Source organism: Palaemon carinicauda, chromosome 4, assembly GCF_036898095.1.
Source record: "Palaemon carinicauda isolate YSFRI2023 chromosome 4, ASM3689809v2, whole genome shotgun sequence".
Taxonomy (NCBI): Eukaryota; Metazoa; Arthropoda; class Malacostraca; order Decapoda; family Palaemonidae; genus Palaemon; species Palaemon carinicauda.
The window spans coordinates 124,693,336-124,700,355 of NC_090728.1; the positions used below are offsets into that span (position 1 = coordinate 124,693,336).

General features: G+C 35.5%; 1 pseudogene; it reads right to left on the bottom strand.

The window, feature by feature from the left end:
- Positions 1–1,182: 1,182 nt before the first annotated feature.
- The window catches only part of LOC137639654 (uncharacterized), a 32,132-nt pseudogene continuing 26,294 nt past the window's right edge, over positions 1,183–7,020 (bottom strand).

Sequence of the window (7,020 nt, forward strand, 5' to 3'; positions counted from 1 at the left end):
CCTAAGGAAGGGTTAAGGAGAGTGGACTTTGCTTGAATCAGGGAACAATCTTAAAAGACATACCATGATAGAAATATCCATATTTTAATCTTAATGCTCAGTACATATCTAATAAAAATGAGTGTGGGCGAATAAAACGCAGGGTTCACTATGAACTAGTTTATTAAAATTTAATAAACGTGAATATCAGATCTACCTTTATAAAAAATTTTAAAAAGTGGATGATATCTATTAAAGCACAAAGAAAACAGTCAACAGAAAATATTGTTTCATCTACCATGAAACAGACTTGCCACTTCAATTGAATTAGTAATAATGCTACAGTCTGTGTACTGTTTAATTACACTAGCGTAAGAAACGCTTGGCACAAGTGTCCATATTATGCTATAGTTCACCAACATCAATGGAACAGTTCGTAAGGACACTTTCGTGGCCTATCGCTCAGTGTGTAGTACACACAGTGACTACACACCCACCCTCTTAATTAATCGTCCCAAATTAATTACACTGTTCCTCGCAGAGTTAAAACAGAAGGTTAAAGGATTCTACCTGCTGCTACAACAGATTACTTGAAATGCTCCACTTGCTTTGCATAGTGCATAAAGAACACCTTGGATGACCACCAGCTGGTGTATGAACAAAGAGGTTCAAGGTCCATATAAATAAGGAAATTTTATGGAAGAAGCAACTCGTCTCGGATCATGACTATTATTATTATTATTATTACTATCCAAGCTACAACCCTAATTGGAAAAGCAAGATGCTATAAGCCCAGGGGCTCCAATAGGGAAAAATAGCCCAGTGAGGAAAGGAAATAAAGAAATAAAGAACTGAAGAGAACAAATTAACAATAAATCATTCTGAAAAAAGTAATGTCAAAGAGATATGTCATATATAAACTATCAACAACATCAAAAACAAATATATCATAAATAAACTATACAAAGACTATGTCCGCCAGGTCAACCAAAAAGCATTTGCTCCAACTTTGAACTTTTGAAGTTCTACTGATTCAACAACCCGATTAGGAAGATCATTCCACAACTTGGTAACAGCTGGAATAAAACTTCTAGAGTAAATGCCACGCTTGGCTTCTTCCACATGCTTCAACTTCACCGGGCCAGATGACTTCTGCGTATTGCTTGCCTTAGTTAACAACTGCTTGACGTTCCACAAATTTTTGTAGATTTTAGTGTCGAAGCAAATATCGATGTTTGACATTTTGTGCATTGGCAAATCTGACAGCAAACAGTTCCTGCTTGGGTTCCTCGTCAGCCAAGTCGGCAGGGACCAACCAGACCCAGGCTCTGACACTGCCGCAGTTTGGCTTAAGCTCCACGAAGGGGGTGATGTAGTGGTTGGCGCGGATTTTCAACGTCTTGTCCCGTCTCATCAGGACTCTGACCGTCTTCTTTTTGCTGTGCTTCAGTATCTTGACATCTCCGGCGGTTCCTCTCTCCTTCCATTCCGCCGGGGTCTCCAGTGTGTTGTAAGGGAACAGCTTGCACCGCCTGCCATCTCGTCCTCCTCTTCCTCGTTTGTCTTGACCTGAATTTCCGGCAGGGAAACGACCAGCTCGAAGTAAGGGTCGTGCTCGACGTCTGCTGAGGCCCCGCCTCCGCCTCCCCCATCCTTGGAGACTGTGCTGGTATTCGCAACGGCAGTGCTGCCCTCGGGGTCAGTCTTTTTACATTATTGTTGGACGAGCGTACCAACGAGAAGACGTGTATATGCGCGTTTGTTTTCTATTGTAGCAATGATCTACAACTGTTCTCTAAAGGAATTTATTATCTAGAAATATATAATTTTTGTACCCCATTTAATATACTTTTATATTTTCTTGCCTTTTATAACTTATATGAATAGCTATTCATATAGTTTCTCTCGTATTGAAAAGAATGTCTTCCTTTTATCATTGTTTGACCAAGTTCTCTTAGCTGCAAATGTTTATTTAACTTTGAATTATCATAGTAAGTGACCCAAAACATTCAAATGCAACCTAATTGGCAGCTTCCTTCCCCTCAACCTTTTCCATTTCTCTTTCCTACTTCTAATTTCTGATATCAATACTGCTTCTTCAATAACATTTAAAGTTCAAATTACGAGGTGTTTCCATCTCTGAAAGTTCTTTTTTTCACTTCTCGTCTTTCATACCTTCCAGGAGGGGTCCTTTCTCCCTCTTCTTGCAGCATTTGAAAAACCCTTGAAACCAATAATCAAATTTACTGCTGACCTCCGAACTTAAGTCTAGTTTTGGCATTAGCTGTTAACTCTCCATTCCTAGTTTGCAAGGAATTATCTTCTTTGGACGATGTCAAATGAAAATCTTTTTCCGAATGTTGTAATTCCTTGTCACCTTTACCAATTTTAAAATTATAGGGGATTTCTTGCTTCAACGGCTAATCATTTCCACGATAAACTGATATTTACATTTTCCATAATATTCTTTTTGTATTTTTTCTCTAATAAATTAATTTAATGTTACTGATTTAGAAAATACGTTTTTATATGTGAATTATTACAGTTTGTTTTTTATAATCATACACAATAGTATATCTGCTATAATTCAGTATTTAACCTGCATATTAAAGGCTTTTATTCCTTCAGTTAGACTGTTTTTTCCTAAACCAAGCTGGAATATAATCCTATTATGAAATATCAGCATATTGAACTTTAAATATATGGATGTTCTTTGAGTAAGGGCATTTTGTGCCCGGTCTACTCCTTTATCCCTTTTATAGGTAGTAGGGTAGCCAGGACAACAGCCACTGGTTAAGATACAACTGCTAGAGAGTTATCGGGTCCTTTGGCTGGCCAGACAATATAAATGGATCCGTCTCTCTGGTTAAAGGATACTTCCTACTTGCATACATATACACCGAATAGTCTGATATTTTCTTTACAGATTCTCCTGTCCTCATACACCTCACAACAATGAGATTGCCTAACGATTCTTCTACACAAAGGGGTTAACTGCTGCACTGTAATTACCAGTGGCTACTTTCCTCTTGGTAAGCGTAGAAGAGACTCTTCAGATGTTGCAAGCAGCTCATCAAGGAGAAGGACCCTCCAAAATCAAACCATAGTTCTCTATTCTAGGGTAGTGCCATAGCCTCTGAATACAACAATAATTGTTTCCATATACCTTAGGTATTTTTTAAATTCTATAATTTTTTTTTTGATTTCAAGATCAATATCTTTTCATAACTTTTTCTAATGAAACCTTGTATGAATCTTGAATCTATATCTGTAATTTTTGATAAATAAGAATAGATAAATATAGTCCATAAATTGCTATTGAAGTTAATATATTAGACCTCTCTCTCCTCTCTCTCTCTCTCTCTCTCTCTCTCTCTCTCTCTCTCTCTCTCTCTCTCTCTCTCTCTCTCTCTGTTGATATATATAAATATATATATATATATATATATATATATATATATATATATATATATATATATATATATATAGATAGATAAATAGATATATATATATATATATATATATATATATATATTTATAAGTAGATATATATATATATATATATATATATATATATATATATATATATATATGTATATATATGTATATATATATATATATATATATATATATATATATATATATATATATATATATATATATATATATATATATATATATATATACAAGCACTTATCAACACACACCCACTATAACATACACAAACAGGCAAAAACACGCACACACACATAATAAAAATACACACACACACGCACACACATACACACACATTCACACACACGCACACACACACACACACACATATATATATATATATATATATATATATATATATATATATATATATATTCAAATAAGCCATATATATTTTTGATACATTAATGTCTGGATTCTCTTAACGACCTCGGGATCAGAGCCCCAGGCGAAATCACACAAAGACAAGAGCTTGGCTCCGGCCGGGAATCGAACCCTGGTCGGCAAGCTTGTACAGACAGTGACTAACCCACTTGGATTAAAAGAAGTAAACCCCAAAGCCATTGTTAACAAATATTGTCAGCACCATTATGATCTGTCAATAATTGGAAAAACAATGGAATAGGTTCATGGTATTCTTAATCCGGTCCGAACATGAATGTAAATTGTTTTGTTCACTACCAATTAAAATTATCAGAACAAGTCAAAAATTTATATGACTATGTGAGAAAAATTACCGTATTAAGACATTCGCTACATTTAACCTATTGAGGGATTTTATGTCAAATAAGAATCACGTTGCCCAGTACTTTCCAAACTCTTCCTTACTACTCATAAGGATTAAAAATTATATTCAATGTCTTTATTTTTACAACTATATTATCGATTATATAATACATTATCAAAGTTTAAACGAAATTGCCTTTATTGTCACCCATAATTGTCTCAATGATAATTGTAATCATTCCTGCAACAGTCAAAAAAGAGTTTGAAGATCCATACAAGAGATAAACCAGTTTATGCATTAGTCTTTTATAATAAATGTATCCCCATAACACAATAGCTGATAATTTCATTGCCACCCTATTGAGAAAAATCATCAAAGTGATCGCTGCTACTTATGATTGCACGCGTTCCAATACATATAGGAAACCGTATACTTTGAAATCAATCTTTTGCATGGAGAATATCATAACCCTTTCTAAAGGAAAACTAATTTCAAGCAATGTAATTATTATCTTAATTTATTGTACAGAAACTTATGGTCTATTAATTTTTTTATTCCTGATCTAGATATTAATCTCTGGCACCGTCGTTCAATTAGTTTATTATGCATGTTGCATAATATTTTTCATAACTCTGACCATCCTTTACATTTAGATCTCCTTAGACAATTCTATCCTGTTCGTAATATTAGGCAGGCAGTTAATTCTAATAGCCAGGCCTCCTCCATCATACATCATCATCATATACCAAAGGCACTTCCCCCAATTTTGGGGGGTAGCCGACATCAACAAGAAACAAAACAAAAAAGGGGACCTCTACTCTCTACGTTCCTCCAGCCTAACCAGGGACTCAGCCGAGTTCAGCTGGTACTGCTAGGGTGCCACAGCCCACCCTCCCACATTTCCACCACAGATGAAGCTTCATACTGCTGAGTCCCCTACTGCTGCTACCTCCGCGGTCATCTAAGGCACCGGAGGAAGCAGCAGGGCCTACTGGAACTGTGTCACAATCGCTCGCCATTCATTCCTATTTCTAGCACGCTCTCTTGCCTCTCTCACATCTATCCTCCTATCACCCAGAGCTTTCTTCACACCATCCATCCACCCAAACCTTAGCCTTCCTCTTGTACTTCTCCCATCAACTCTTGCATTCATCACCTTCTTTAGCAGACAGCCATTTTCCATTCTCTCAACATGGCCAAACCACCTCAACACATTCATATCCACTCTAGCCGCTAACTCATTTCTTATACCCGTTCTCACCCTCACCACTTCGTTCCTAACCCTATCTACTCGAGATACACCAGCCATACTCCTTAAACACTTCATCTCAAACACATTCAATTTCTGTCTCTCCATCACTTTCATTCCCCACAACTCCGATCCATACATCACAGTTGGTACAATCACTTTCTCATATAGAACTCTCTTTACATTCATGCCCAACCCTCTATTTTTTTACTACTCCCTTAACTGCCCCCAACACTTTGCAACCTTCATTGACTCTCTGACGTACATCTGTTGCCACTCCACCATTTGCTGCAACAACAGACCCCAAGTACTTAAACTGATCCACCTCCTCAAGTAACTCTCCATTCAACATGACATTCAACCTTGCACACCTTCCCTTCTCGTACATCTCATAACCTTACTCTTACCCACATTAACTCTCAACTTCCTTCTCTCACACACCCTTCCAAATTCTGTCACTAGTCGGTCAAGTTTCTCTTCTGTGTCTGCTACCAGTACAATATCATCCTCAAACAACAACTGATTTACTTCCCATTCATGATCATTCTCGCCTACCAGTTTTAATTCTCCTCCATAATGAGGCTTAATACCACACTGTATTCTAGAAGTTTTATTCCAGATGTTACCAAGTTGTGGAATGATCTTCCTAATCAGGTAGTTGAGTCAGTAGAATTTCAAAAGTTCAAAGTTGCAGCAAATTTTTTTATGTTGACCAGGCTGACATGAGTCTTTTTATAGTTTATATGACACATCTGTTTTTGACGTTAATAGTTTATATAGGACATATCTGTTTTGATGCTGTTACTGTTTTTAGAATATTTTGTTAATTTATTGTCCTCATTTATTTATTTCCTTATTTCCTTTCTTCACTGGGCTATTTTCCCTGTTGGACCCCTTGGGCTTATAGCATCTAGCTTTTCCAATTAGGGTTGTAGCTTGGCTAGTAATAATAATAATAATAATAATAATAATAATAATAATAATAATAATAATAATAATAATATTCATTGTTTTATATGAAGCCAGTGTTACCTCAATACTTAACATATATTATATTAATAGTTTGGTTTATTTCAACCTACCAGCATCAGCAAAAAGGTTTTTATACCTTTCATTTTAGGCAATACTGGTAATTTTCGAAAATAAGCGCTGAAAAGCACATCTACTAATACTGCAAAACTAGTTTATGCACAGTCCCACAGAATCTCCAAATAAATAATTCAAGCATTATCTATAATTGATTATATAAAGAAAAAGAGTGAAAAAACCGTAACCATCGCCGGTCAGTATCAAAACATAATTATCCAAAAAACATTAAATTGGTTTTCTAGTCACTCAGAAAATCGAGGAAATTATGAAATAGATGTCTATGTAAAAAAAAATTTTTTTTCAATGCTTTGCAATCAGCTCTTGTTGGGCTCTTTTACTTTCTCAATTACAGCACAAGATTGAGAAATAGCTCAAATTTCCAAAAAATAGTTCCAGCAGGCTAAAAATAGTAATAAAGCCTAACGAACTGGTAAATAGTAAATTGACACAACTAATCCTATATAGCAATATTGAATATTTT